This window comes from Martes martes (assembly GCF_963455335.1).
Source record: "Martes martes genome assembly, chromosome: 4".
Lineage (NCBI taxonomy): Eukaryota > Metazoa > Chordata > Mammalia > Carnivora > Mustelidae > Martes > Martes martes.
Window position 1 is genome coordinate 132,434,038 of NC_137891.1, and position 15,453 is coordinate 132,449,490.

At 34.5% G+C, this 15,453-nt stretch overlaps 1 protein-coding gene across 1 annotated transcript in view; it reads left to right on the forward strand.

Annotated features, from left to right (window-relative positions):
* NEGR1 (neuronal growth regulator 1) overlaps positions 1 to 15,453 on the forward strand; it is a gene marked incomplete at both ends in the record, with an annotated part of 843,959 nt that overhangs the window by 20,008 nt on the left and 808,498 nt on the right. The window lies entirely within an intron of this gene.

Below are 15,453 nucleotides of genomic sequence, written 5' to 3' on the forward strand. Positions count from 1 at the left end.
CATTCTGTGGTACAAGAGAGGTAGTATGATATTTTAGTGAGTAGTCATTTTTGTTAACAAAATAAGTTTACTCAATCTCTTAATATTTGTATATGAATATACATTTTTAAGTGAAAATAATGCATTTTATAATAATGCAATTTATGCATATCATAAATTAACTGATCAATGTGATCATTTCATTTTTTGATTAACTGATCAATATGATCTTCCTTTTATTTTATAAGATGTTTCTGAATATTTTGCTATGAAGAATAATTTTCGAAGCCAATGTCTCCTAATAATGGGCCCCAAGCTATCAAATGAGGCATATACCTTTACTCCACATTCTCGGAGAGGGATTAAAATGACATTTTAAAATAGGTATTTATGAAGGATAAAATAAACCATATGCCTCTTGCTCTTTGAGGGGAGGTGAAAATCATGATATGCTTATTGATACAATTAATATTTGAGTACTCAGTATATGACGGTATTACTCTAGGTTCCTGAGATTCATTAAGAACAACAACAAAAAAAATCCCCTTTCCTCAAGGATTTTATAATCTGGCAGGTAAACTAATTGTGATAGGAGAACAACTAGAGAAGAAAATAGCATTCCTAATAAAGAGGAAAGTAATGGACACTTTGTATTCTTCTCCCTGGATATTCAACTTCAATGTCTCTTCAGGCTTCACAAAAAGTAAATGTTCTTGAGCTTTCACTTCAGGAGAACTTTTAGTGGTACCCAGCTTTAGGGGAGGTCTTAGCCTCATCTCTCAAATCTTAACTACTTTGTCTCTTATAGACCCCATTATTTCACATACAGTGTTACACTTGATTTTCCCTACTTTCTGGTAAGTTAGGGAAGGAATATTCTAACATCTCTGTTTTGATTTAGGTCTCAGTATATAAGACATCTCTCTCTTCTGGAGCCTGCCCTGCCACTCAATCTGGGGTAGCCCTCGGTCAAACATGACTGGCTTTGGACACGAGATGCCCATTTCCCTTAACTGATATGCTCTTTCGTATGTTGTGTTGTCTTTCTCCTACTGCTTTCATGTAAGAGTGGGGGGAACCTTGCAAGCTTTCTGCCAAGCTTTATTTCCAGGGCCAAAGTAGTGTCTCACCCCAGCTGGTCCTCAGTATGGACAATTTTTAATTGACAATAAAAACTAAGTTTTAGAAACAAGATTTTTATTAACTGAAAGCTTCTCACTATTTAACACGACAATGTTAACTATTCATTTTACCAAATATGTAGTTTTACCAAAATTATTTTATCTTGATTTTTTTTTTTTTTTCTGAGAAGTATCTTTTCACATCATTGTTCTGTATAGAATTATTTAGGAAAAATACATAAGATGAATTGCTTATGCAATTTTATTTTTATTTTTATTTTTTTAAGAATTTTATTTATTTAATTGACAGAGAGAGAGACAGCGAGAGAGGGAACACAAGCAGGGGGAGTCGGAGAGGGGGAAGCAGGCTTCCTACTGAGCAGGGAGCCCAATGCAAGGCTTGATACCAGGACCCCAGAACCATGACCTGAGCCGAAGGCAGACTCTTAATCACTGAGCCACCCAGGCACCCCTCAGTTTTATTTTTTCAAAAAGTGATCAAATTGAGAATATTTTTAACATATCATGCAGGTGCTAAAATGACAATACTCATCTCCAAGTTGGTTATGAAGTTAAATGTCAACAAATACGAATTTTTGTAAAATAGTAGTGAAAAAGTTTTATATTTCTATAGCTATCAATTTAGGCTCATATTAATTTTTATAATTTCTTATTTACTTTTGACTTTACTGTAAAACATGATTTTTCTTCCTTGAGTAAAAATACTCAAATGGTATTTTCATAACACGCTTATTTATGACCCTTTTAAAGTAAATCTCACAATGAAACAAGAAAAAGTCACAATCTTAGTTATATCTGAAATCTTTCAGAAGGAGTATATTGACGTGGCCAAACATTTCTTATTGAAACTTGTGCTTAAAATTTATTTTTAAGTCCACAAGAATTATTTTAATTATATTTTGCTTCTAGACTTTTAAAAAATATTTTAACTTATTAGAAAGAAATGTGTTTACCCAATCCGCATGTAAATGTCAGCTTTTAAGAATGTTGGCTGCCGGGGTGCCTGGGTGGCTCAGTGGGTTAAGCCGCTGCCTTCGGCTCAGGTCATGATCTCAGGGTCCTGGGATCGAGTCCCGAATCGGGCTCTCTGCTCAGCAGGGAGCCTGCTTCCCTCTCTCTCTCTCTCTGCCTGCCTCTGTCTACTGTGATCTCTCTCTGTCAAATAAGTAAGTAAATAAATAAATCTTAAAAAAAAAAAAAAAAAGAATGTTGGCTACCTTACTGTGTAATGAAATACTGAATCACGTGTGGGGTTGTATAATTCCAATTAGAATTTATCTAAAATATTTTCCAGTTTGAGCAACTATTTATTTCATCCACAGTGTATTTCACTGGGACAAGTTAGTTTGAAGAGTATTTGACAGGGTAACCGAGGATCATAGCAGTATATAGAGTCATGTTTAGTATCACTCTGCTTTGTTTTGAATCACAACTTTGCTACTAATTGTGGCTTTGGACAAATTGCTTACTCTTTGTGCTTGTTCCCAGATTAGTAAAGTTGGGATGATAATAATGCATATTTTATAGGGTTGTTATGAGGATTTATTTGTATTTATATTTAATTACATAAAAGTTGTGAATTACTTAAAACTGTGCCTGGCTCACGATACACACTTAGTAAATATTGTGAATTATTACATGCTGTTTGTTAATTCATAGGATTTGATGGGTAAGAAGAAAGTTTGTGTTCAGGTATATTCTTCTTACCAGTTAGACTTACCAGTAGATAATAAAATCTTGGTTTTATCTATCTATCTATCTATTTTGTTTTTTAAAGATTTTATTTATTTATTTGACAGACAGAGATCACAAGTAGGCAGAGAGAGTGGAGGAAGCAGGCTCCCTGCTGAGCAGAGATACCGAAGGGGGCTCGATCCCAGGACCCTGAGACCATGACCTGAGCTGAAGGCAGAGGCTTAACCCACTGAGCTACCCAGGCACCCCCAAATCTTGGTTTTAAATGAAACCAAGGGATGATGGATGCCTCTGTAATGTATAAACACCCTTTGGGGAAAGTACGTTTATTTTAAGCCCTCAGGTTTCAAAGTCAGAGCAATGTTGATTCTTTTACTTCCTAGCTGTTTTGTGTTCAGGCAGTTTACTTAACCTTTCAAAGCCGTGGTTTTGTTATCTGTATAAAGGAGATGAATCCGTGCTTTATAGAGTTACTATGAGGAGCAAAAGGGGAAATTTATATAAAACACTTAGTGCATGTCAGGATATAGTAAGTGATTGATAGATTTGTGTTATTGATTGCTATTATTATTATTGTTTTAAATTTATTATATAGCTAATTATTTTAGAAAATCAATTTAAATGAAAAAATCTACAAACACAAAAATCATCTAGTAAATATTAGAATTACTACTGAGAACTGTGAATAACAATATAAGAGGTGAGTGATAACAAAATATAAACTTTGCCTGCATTGCAGTTTTGCCCAAGACAAAACTACATATAAGAATAGTTTTATTTAGGGCGCCTGGGTGGCTCTGTGGGTTAAAGCCGCTGCCTTCAGCTCGGGTCATGATCCCAGGGTCCTGGGATCGAGCCCCACATCGGGCTCTCTGCTCGTCGGGGAGCCTGCTTCCTCCTCTCTCTGCCTGCCTCTCTGCCTACTTGTGATCTCTGTCTGTCAAATAAATAAATAAAATCTTTAAAAAAAAAAAGAATAGTTTTATTTATACCTCATTGTTGTCAGTGAACATTTATTAGGCTTGCCTATGTTTGTGCTCTTGTAAGGATCCATTAATAGACAAGTTCCTTATGCTTTAGGGTGTATTCTTTCTACATATGAACTTTGTTCCTATGTACCAGGTTTAATATGTTGGAAAACTGTACTGTGTTACAGTAGAATAAAATAAAAATTGTGCTTCTTGTTATGGATGAGATAAAACTCTTCCTCTAGTTTTGAGATATAGTCTTTATTTTATTATTATTAAAGATTTTATTTATTTGAGAGAGAGAGGGAGAGAGTGAGAACAGGGGCAAGGGCAGAGGGAGAAGTAGACTTCCTGCTGACTAGGGAGCCCTATAAGGGGCTCAAGCCCAGGACCCTGAGATCATGACCTGAGCCAAAGGCAGATGCTTAGCTGACTGAGTCACCCACATGTCCTGAGATACAGCCTTTAAATATAAAATCCACTACTATAATTTAGGTGACATCTTTATGAGCCATAATTCATGTCTTCACATGCTACAAGGATTTGATTATGCCCGGAAAAAAAGGGACTTGAGGAACAAATAATAAATATATGTCAACATATTAAAGAAGAAGAGGAGAGAAAACAGTGATATGGAGAGGACCGTCTGCTGCTGTGTAGACTCATACCCTCTTTATCCTCATCTGTTAACCGTTTCTTTAGGAAGCTGGCTGCCTCCCTTTATTTCGTTAGCATTTGTACAGTGCCTTAATTAAGTTTACTGTATTGAAATGAATTGCTATCCATGGGTCCTTGTTGTTTTTTTTTTTTTTTAAAGATTTTATTTATTTATTTGACACAGAGAGAGAGATCATAAGTAGGTGCAAAGCTAGGCGGGGGGGGGGGGGGCACCTGGGTGGCTCAGACGGTTAAGCCTCTGCCTTCGGCTCAGGTCATGATCCCAGAATCCTGGGATCGAGCCCCCCATCGGGCTCTCTGCTCTGCGGGGAGCCTGCTTCCTCCTCTCTCTCTCTGCCTGCCTCTCTGCCTACTCATGATCTCTGTCTATCAAGTGAATAAATAATAAAAATCTTTAAAAAAATTGTTTCTATTTATTTGACAGAGAGAGAGAGATCATAAGTAGGTGCAAAGCTAGGCAGAGAGAGAGGGGGAAGCAGGCTCCGTGCTGAGCAGAGAGCCCAATGCGGGGCTTGATCCCAGGACCCTGGGATCATGACCTGAGCTGAAGGCAGAGGCTTAACCCTCTGAGCCACCAGGAGCCTCCATGGGTCCTTGTTTTTAATGTAATTTTGTAATGCTGATCTCATATACATGGTAAATGCTGACATAGTCTCACTGCAAACTTTGGCTTGATTAGGCTTAGTCACCTAGCTATTTATTTGGTCTTGTCATAAGTTCAGATCAAATGACAGACAGGAATTAAAAAAAAATTAAAATATATAAAGATAAAAAGCTTACAAGTCAGCAGAAAAATATTATCATACTTTATATTGCTAAACACTTTTTAGGGAATTCCCATAGCTTATTTTTCCTTGTGATCCTCGGAAAGACTCAATAAGGGGAGAATTGTAAAAGAGATAAAATAACCAAGGTCACATAGCTATTTAGAAAACAACCTAAATGAGATATCCTGTCTGCTAATCTATTGTTCTCATAAAATGAAAAAAGTGACAGGTGAATTTTAGTACACAAAAATACGTTAGTACTTTTAAAATGTATTATATTAGATTATTTTGCATTTACAGGCTGTTTCCTCAGTACTCATTATCCTTTGTAAATTTTTTAAGGTTGAGTTGCAAAATAAGAATCTACATTCTATATATTTGCATCATGTTCATTACAAACTTACATATAATAATTCCATCATAATACCCTGTGGGATTCATGGTAATAGCTAATTTTATTTCATAAATGCCCATAGCATATCTATGTATAATTAATCTTTCTTTTGGGGCCATACTCGCTCTTGATAATTTTAATAAAGCCAGAGGACCTTGGGATGGGGGTGACCAGGTACTCAAACACACACACACACACACACGGCCATCATGTAACTCTGAAAGCCCATTTTAGTGTTTCTCAATCTTGATACTATTGCTACTGGAGGCTACCTGGTTAATTCTCTGTTGTGGGGGATGTCCTGTGCATTGAGGATTTGTAGCAGTATCCTTAGCCTCTATCCATTTGATATCAGTAGCACCCAAACCCCTGAGTTATGACATCCAAAAAGGTCTGTGTGTATTTTCAAATGTCCCCTGCTGGCAAAATCACCTCTGGTTGAGAACCATTGAGTTATAGCCCAATGACCTTTGGTTCATTAACCCACGGTTAAGAAAATCTGCGTGAATGCAGATTTGAGAATGGCTGGGAATATTAGGAGATACCTATTTGTTGTCTATTGTCATCCTTACCTCAGGATCCTGCACGCTTTTCTTTTTTTTTTATTTAAAAAAAATTTTTTTTTTAATTTATTTATTTGTTAGAGAGAGAGAGAGAGAGCGAGCACATGCAGACAGAGTGGTAGGCAGAGGCAGAGGGAGAAGCAGGCTCCCTGCCAAGCAAGGAGCCCGATGTGGGACTCGATCCCAGGACGCTGGGATCATGACCTGAGCTGAAGGCAGCCGCTTAACCAACTGAGCCACCCAGGCGTCCCTCCTGCACGCTTTTTAAACTCATCTTTACCATAAAACAGTGACAAAAACTTTTTCTGAATTAGAAAATTTTAAACATAGTTACTCTGAAAGGAAGAGTTCAGTGATTTATCTGGGGAAATGATTTCTCAATGATTGACGTTTAGATTTTCATTCTTTATTCTTTACATATATAGGATAACTAGTCTTCACCAGCTTTGGTTCCAAAGAATGAGTGATCAGGCAACTTCTGTGGCCTCAGATTACTTTTAACATCTCTAGACTAAGGACATAAAATAGGGCACAAAACCAGATGTGCATCCGCAAACCAGTGAGTAAGAAAGAGATAATTCAGTAGATATTTTGTAGAGGTGAATATAGGTTACTTTCCCTTTTTTTCCTTTTAATTTATTCCTGATAGAAAAATTGCTACTAAAAAAGAAAAATATGTGAATATAAATGTCTCAAAATATATGAAGGAGGGACACAGAATATAGGATACACAGATTAATATAGCAGCACATATATACTTGTATCAATATTTCTGTGAAACAGTGAGGATAGTAACAGCTCCCCTTTATTAAGTGCTTACTATTTGCCAGGAATGTGTAAATCAACCTACACATATATTTATATTTTTTCATTCACTACTTACTCAACTTTGTAAAGTAAAGTGTTACTATGAGCGATTTTCTGTTTGGCTAAAGAAAATACACATAAAGGAATTAAACCACAGACTTAATTTGGGTTTAAATCAGGGTTTGACCTATTCTAGAGCATCCTCAGTTAACTACTCCAAATTCTGGATTTTTGTATGCCCATTCCATTTTTGTCTATTTATCCTTTAATATAGATTCAAATTTTAGAGTTAACCTGTATTATTTCTCTAATCAGGTAAATAAAATTTGATTAAAAACAGCAAATAAAACTAAAAAATTTACTTATGCACAGAATATATATTCTAGTTTTTACATAAAATCTAGCACATTAATTTTCTTCTCCTTCTGTGAACTGCAGTAATGAAATAGATGTTAGGAAGCAAATTATCTTTGATATGTATAAAGTAATGCAGTTACATGGTTAGAGTAATTATACTTCATAATTCAATTTTAATTTCAAATATTTATTTTCTACCTCCTCATCAATTTAAGCCAGATAAAGTAGATAAACAAACAAAAGCACATTCTTCTTCTTTTCTGTTATGAGTGGGGTAAAGGAAAATGATCTGGCCAGCTGGTGCAGAGTTAAAATTTACAGTAAATGGCAGTGAAAACAGACTTGTTTGGAATCTCCAGCTGGATGAGCATTGTGTCAACACTTTTGTGATATTTCTTGATGATATCATGTTAGTCTGAAGAGCACTTAGCAGACACTAATTATCATCTGGTGAACACTCTTCAGATGAAAAGGTGAAAATCTATTCAGTATGTGCAATGCATGCACAATTCAATTGTTAACCTAAACTGCAAGCTACAAAGACTTAATGTTTTGGTGATAGTTAGGTGTGAACAAAACAGGTATTGTGCATTGTTCTGTAAAATATATGTTTCCCAGTGATCGGATTCCAATTTCTATTATTTTTATTAATGAGCGGGCCAAATAGTTTAGCTCTGCATATTGCAGTTCATGTTATTGTGCAATTATCATATAAAACTCAACATAGAAGCTTCTAGATTGCTCTTCTGTATTATTTTCCGCTATCGTTTAATTTGGAGAAAAAGAAATATTAACTGCATTTCCATGAAAGTGTAATGTTTTAAAATTAGTATGTATTTTTGACACAGCATAGTAGGCATTCTTAAATAAGGAAAATTATGTACAATACTTGAGACAGAGTACCTTAATGCTTAAGGTAAGTTAAGATGATGTCCTTTTTGGGTTGTTTTTGCTGATTTTTAAGATGACATATTTTTATTGTACTCTCGATATAATTTCATTCATTTATTCGTTTAATATCTATTTGGTACCTAATACTTACCAGCTATTTAACTATTATTTCATGTTCCTGTAAATAAAATAATTGGTTTTCACAAATTTGATCTGAATTATCTATCACTCATGCTGTCTATTATTCAGATTGTTTGGAAGTATAATCAGTTACTTCAACAGCAAACAAAATTTTATTGTTAATGGTGTTTGTGTTGGATTAGTACAGAGGGGAGTATTTTACTTACCTCTCCTTTCAACTCAAATATGGACTTCATCACAGTTTTATTTTTCATAAGGCTTCAACTTCATTTTAGGGCATGCTAATTGTGAGAAAACCGAGTTGACAAACTGACAGAATGAAAGATTGAGCATTTGAGAAAAATAGAAAACCTGTGAATAATGAGAAAAAAAAAAACCCAATCCACACACACAATATATATATATATATATGTATGTATATATAAAGATTTTATGTATTTATTTGACAGACAGAGACCACAAGTAGGCAGAGAGGCAGGCAGAGACACAGGGGGAAGCAGGCTCCCTGCCGAGCAGAGACCCCAATGCGGGGCTCGATGCCAGGGCGCTGGGATCATGACCCGAGCCAAAGGCAGAGGCTTCAACCCACTGAGCACTGAGACACCCAGACACCCCCACAAAAATATATTAAAATCTAGTTAGAAATATATTCATTTAACTACATCTATAGAGTTGGGTATGTAAATCTTCCAAGAAGCTATCTGAAGAAGTGGGAATGCCAGTTAAATTTTTGGAAAATTGCCTCTAAAGAAAATGAAAGATACAAGTTTTTTTTTAAAGAACAAATATAGTTTAATGGGAAGAAGAAGACAAAGCACTTTGCATAATATGTCTCAACATTTTCCTGGCTTTGAAACACATTTAACCCTATGTTGAATAAAATGCTTTTTTCTTGATGTATACATGAAGTGGGATCCAAGGTATCATTTTTGAAAACACAAAAGCTTTTAGAACTTTAATCTGATGATTTGAAAGACAGCAGTGTTCCTCTTACATTCATTTCATCCAAGCTGCAAGCATTTTTTGAGTGCCTCCTAAATACATACAATTTTACTAGGTATTGAAGGAAAGTTATAAAAGTGTTGTTCATTAGGGAACATTTGATTGCAGCTGTAAGAAATGCACCCATGAGGGAAGCCTGGGTCGCTCTGTGGTTCAAGCCTCTGCCTTCAGCTCAGGTCATGATCCCAGGGTCCTGGGATCGAGCCCCACATCGGGCTATCTGCTCAGCAGGGGGCCTGCTTCCCTCCCCACCCCCCCTGCTTTTCTGCCCACTTGTGACCTCTGTCAAATAAATAAAATCTTAAAAAAAAAAAATGCACCCATGAAGGAGTTATCAATATATTAGTTATCAAAAGAAATATAAAGACAACACATGATACTTAAATCCAGGGAAGAGAGAGTACATGTGATATAGAAACAGAAATGAGGTAGGATTTTGGAGTATGTATGAAATTTGGGTTAGGAGAAAATATGGATTAGGCTTGGTTCTGGTACAGAATGTCATCCAGCTCTGCCTCAGGAAATTCATTTCTTTGGTCTTGGGAAAATCACTTGCAACCATTTAAGGTTCCAGTTTTTCATGTGTAAAATAATGGAGTTTTAAAAATTCTGTCATTCAAGGCTTTCATGTTGAATTAATCTTTTCTTTCAGCTTCAGCTAGTGTGTCATTGCTGATTACTTTTTCTTTCAACTTATCCGTGTCAAGTCCCAATTTACTTAAGTTTACATTTCAATATTATGGATGTGAATATATGATATGTACATATTTATATGTACATATAAATATGTACATATTTATATGGTATGTACATATTTATTATGCCTGATACTGAGTCTGTTGCCAGTATACCTATATCCAAATAATATTGCTATTGATTTCAGTTAAAGATGTACTATTAATATTTCCCACATCTATTCAATTAGAAATGACTTCAAAATCTATTATAAAGACATCATTTTCATTTTTATTAGTGACAGTGTTCTGGTATTTATCTCTTCCTGTGTGAACACTTATTACGTCCTGTATAGCACTTACTCTTAGCTTATTTTCTGTCTTCATACTCTTCTCTGTGGTTGAATGGAAAAAGATCTGTACTTGGATTTGTCCCAAGATATGGCAGAAAGCATAATGTATTGAAGTGAAGATGAGTGTTTATTTATTATTTAATCCCTCTTCAGGCTTATTGTCACTCTATAGAAGTATTCTGATTCCGTGACTTGATCTCAAATTCATTGTATGACTTCCCTGCCTAAACTTCTGGGCATGTAGCCTAATGAGATGGAAGGATTTCCTAGAGAGTCCCCAAAGCATCCTAACATGAACTTTCAATTCTTCAAGTATTTTCAAATGAGAGAATGAAAATGAACTATTAGAGATTCTTTGTTGACAAGAGGGAAGAGATGATGGATGAGAAGGTGGAGAATTATAACCCAAAGTCTTGAACAAAAACTACTACACAACAAATTCAGTATAAATTTTGAAGCTACATTATCAGGTAATTTAAAAAACCTCCATATCTTTGGGTCATTAAGAATCAGTGCTTCCAACTATATGAAACATTCCCAGTATTTATACTTATGAAACTATTGTTTGGAATAAAAAAATATTGTTTAATTAAAATCACAAACAAGCACAAGAGTAACAGACCAAGCTGCAAATGTATAGCCCTCTTGACCGGGCATAACCAATTTATTATTTCTTAGCAATTTAATTATATTCTAGGAGAGGAGGTGAACATGTGCTAAATGGGTTATGGGTATTAAGAAGGACACTTATGTTGAACACTGGGTATTATATGTAAGTGATGAATCACTAAATTCTATTCCTGGAACCACTATTACACTATATGTTAACTAACTAGTATATAAATAAAAATTTGAAAAAAAAAATTGTATTCTAAACTTAGAGAGTTTTCACTGTGCCCTAAATGTGATTATTTATAAAAAAGGTCTGAAATAGATGGTGTGAGGTCACATCATATACTATTAGATCCAAAAACCTATATACTATATGTCATATGGGATGCTATATCTGTAGACCCTCAAATGAGCTCTCATCCTGATTAATTTGGAATACCCAGAGAAACTGTGATATTAAAACCATTCTCTCTGTCTCTGTCTCATGCACACATAGAGACACCCATTCCGTATCCTCTCTACAAATTGTTTAAATGTAAATTAATATGTAAACTGTAGAGTCCATTCCATATAGGAATTATAAAGTAACAGAACTTAGTTATGGACGAGGAGGTATCAACAAATGTGTTACAGACATAGACTAGAATTGCTAAGTGAGATTTGAGTTTGTTAAACCCAAGTCATGATGCTAGGATTTGGTACATTAATGTTGAAAATGGTTTTTGAGCCCTGAGAGGAACTTGACATAAGACCACAGTGGTAATAGAATTCTTGAATAAATTAGTTGCCTTCCTTAGACAAATCCCTAAGAGGTTAGATTGTATACATTTTTATGTAAAAATTCACATAGATACTCTGAGAAGATTCAAATTAAATGTGGTTAATGAGAAAAATGTGCTTTTATACTTATTTGCAGCCAAAATACTATGTTATCTATGAAATACAAAATACCGTGCTGAGATTTTTCTAAATAAAACTCATATCTAATCATATTCTTGAGAAATAATTTACTCAGTTCAACTGGATTGTATCTTTTGATACAAAGGAAAACAGTTTTGAAGAAATATTTTAAGAAAATTGTTTAACTGTAAGAATATAATTAAATCTCTCAAAATAGTATGTATTCTTGTTTGTCCTTTTTCTTTGTCTTTTATTTTTGTGTCTTTGAACATACATCTTTTTATGAAGTAAATATTTTAATTGTATCTATTAATTATCTTTTGTCTAAATTATCTATTAATAGATTGCTGACTAATATTTATGACAAATATAATTCATAGAATAAGATCTACATAATGCATAAAACTTGTTTTGTTTAAAATAATCCCTTGCTTCAAAAAAATCCATGTAAAACTTGAAAAGTAACAGTGGTCAGCAAAACATAATATGCCTTTTTAAAGATATAGTACAACCTATCAAGATATAATATGGTCTTAGTCTTCTCTTATACATATTCACAAGAGAATTTCTACTAAGTAGGAGTCAATTTTAATGTCCCATTACTCTTTCCACACATTTTCTATTTTGCCAAAGGATCTCACATAAGTATAAGAAATCCTCTGGTGAATTCAGCTGGGTTTCCCTACAAGAAAAAAATTCATGAGTTCATAAATCTTTCAGACCCTTCAATTTATCTAGAGAGTTATGGATAGCATGCTGGGTAGCAGTACATGGAGCAGATCATCTTGAAAAATAATGCTATCTCCATAATGGGGAGGTTGCGATTTCCCAGTGGGAGTGAGCTGTTTAGGCTGTATAGATATGGCCCTATTGCAGATTGCTCTTGGCAGAGAGAATAATATTCTACTTGGTTTCCATTTTGCTTTGAATATATTTTGGTGGCTGAGACTTTAATTAACTATGTCAAAAAGAATACATGTAATCAATATAAAAGTTCTTATAAAAATGGACAAAAGAAAAGAATTTCAGTTAAATATATTATTCTCTTATTAAAGCTCTCTAATGTATGAAGGTACTAAGGATTCCAAGATTATTAGAGAATATTTTAATGCTATGTATGTTGTATCTTTAGACACAATGCCGAACAAGAAAGTAGTCTTCATTTACTTGTTTTCCGTATTTCTTTTAGATTTGATTATTATTTGATTATTATTTGAAGGTAGGGGTTTGTATTTCATTGTCCCTAATTAAACAAAATAGCACCTACATTTCCAAACAGTCATTTTTTTCTAACAAATTATCATTTCCCTTTTGTCTGAATGTCATAATATGCATGTATATGTAAAGACTAAAAGTAATTTTCTTCTAATTAGAGAGAAAAGCCATTAGTTATAGTTCAAAGGTAGTGTATTAGTCAAGCTTCTCTGGAGAAATAGAATCTATGTATATAGTCTCTCTCTCTCTCTCTATACACACACACACACACACACACACACGTGTATCCTGTGTGTGTGTATATGTATGTATATATGTATCTGTTGAGAGAGACAGATTGATTTATTTTGAGGAATAGTCTTAAGGGGCTGTGAGGGTTGGCAAGTCAGAAATTTGCAGGGAGACTGGAGACTTAGGTAGGGTTTGTATGTTACAGTCTTGAGAATTCTTTCTTTGAGAAACATCAGTCTTTGCTCCTGATGCCTTCAACAGATTGGATGAGGTCCATCCAAGTTATGGAAGATAATCTGTTTTCCTCAAAGTCTACTTTTTAAAATATTAATCACACTTGAAAAATGCCTTCACAGGAAAATCCAGACTGCTGTTTGATCAAACAGCTGGGCACCATACCTAGCCAAACCGACATATAAAATTAACCAATATGGGCAGTAAAATGCAAGTTTTTATCATCTCTAATATATTTTTAAAGATTTTATTATTTATTTTGTTATTTATTTATTTATGAGGAAAGAGAGAGAGCACAAGTGGAAGGGGGTCAGACGGAGAGGGAGAAGCAGACTCCCTGCTGAGTGGGGACCCTGATACAGGGCTCCATCCTAGGACCCCAAGATTATGACCTGAGCTAATGGCAGATGCTTAACCAACTGAGCCACCCAGGCACCCTTCATTTCTAATGTTAATATAGATTTCCCAAATGGCATGAAAAGGGTCAAGCAAAGGTAACTTTTTTTTAACTGTAGTTATCATACACTGTTATATTAGTTTCAGGAGTACAACATAGTGAATCAACAATTCTATATATAATGCAGTGTTCGCCTGCAGTGTTCATCTGCCACTGTACATTATCACAATATTATTGACTATATTCCCTGTAGTATACTTTTCATTCTCATGACTCAAATGTTTTATAATTGGAAGTTTGTTCCTCTTAATCTCCTTCACTGATTTCATCCATCCTTCTACTCCTCTTCCCTCTGGTAACTACCAGTTTGTTCACTGTGTTTATGAGTCTGTTTCTGTTTGTTTATTTGTTTATTTTGTTTTTAGGATTTCACCTGTAAGTGCAACGATAAGATACTTGTCTTTTTCTGTCTGACTTGTTTCACTCAGCGTAATACCCTTTGGGTCCATCCATGTTGTCACAAATGGTAAGATTTTCTTCTTTTTTAGGGATGAGTAATATTCCATTGCAAATATACCACATCTTTCTCCTTTAATCTGTTGATGAATATTTAGATTGCTTCCATATTTTGGCTATTGTAAATAATGCTGCAATAAACATGGGGTGCATATTTTTTCAAATTAGTTTTCTTTCTTCTCCTTCTTCTTTTTTAAGTTTTCATTTTCTTTGGGTAAAAACCCACTAATGGAATTACTGGATTCTATGATATGTTTATTTTTAATTTTTTGAGGACCCTCCATACTGTTTTCCATAGTGGCTGCGCCAATTTACATTCCTACTAACAGTGCACAAGGTATGTCTTTTTTCCATATCCTGACCAGCACTTGTTAATTCTTAACTTTTTGGTACTAGCCATTCTGACAAGTGTGAGGTGATATCTCATTGTGGTTTTGATTTGCAGTTCCCTGATGATGACTGATGTTGAGCATCTTTTCATGTGTCTTATGGTCATCTGTATTTCTTCTTTGGAAAAATATCTTGCTTCAGGTCCTTGGCCCATTTTTTAATTGTATTATTTATTTTTGTTCCTTGTTTGTTTTTGTTTATTTGTTTTGCTGCTGAGTTATATAAGTTCCTTTTATATTTTGGATATTAACCCCTTTTTGGGTATGTCATTTGCAAATATCTTCTCCCATTCAGTAAGATGCCTTTTTGTTTTATTGATATAAAAGCTTTTCAATTTGGTGTAGTCCCAGTAGTTTATATTTGCTTTTGTTTCCCTTTTCTGAGGAGACATAGCCAGAGAAATGTTGTTAATGGAATGAAAAGGGGTAGATGGAGATAACTTTTATAGATTTAAATAAAATTAATAGATATTATTAGCAGATACAGTGTATAAGGTTGTGTGGATCTTGATTCCTAAAAAACAGGTATATATATGTATTACACAGAA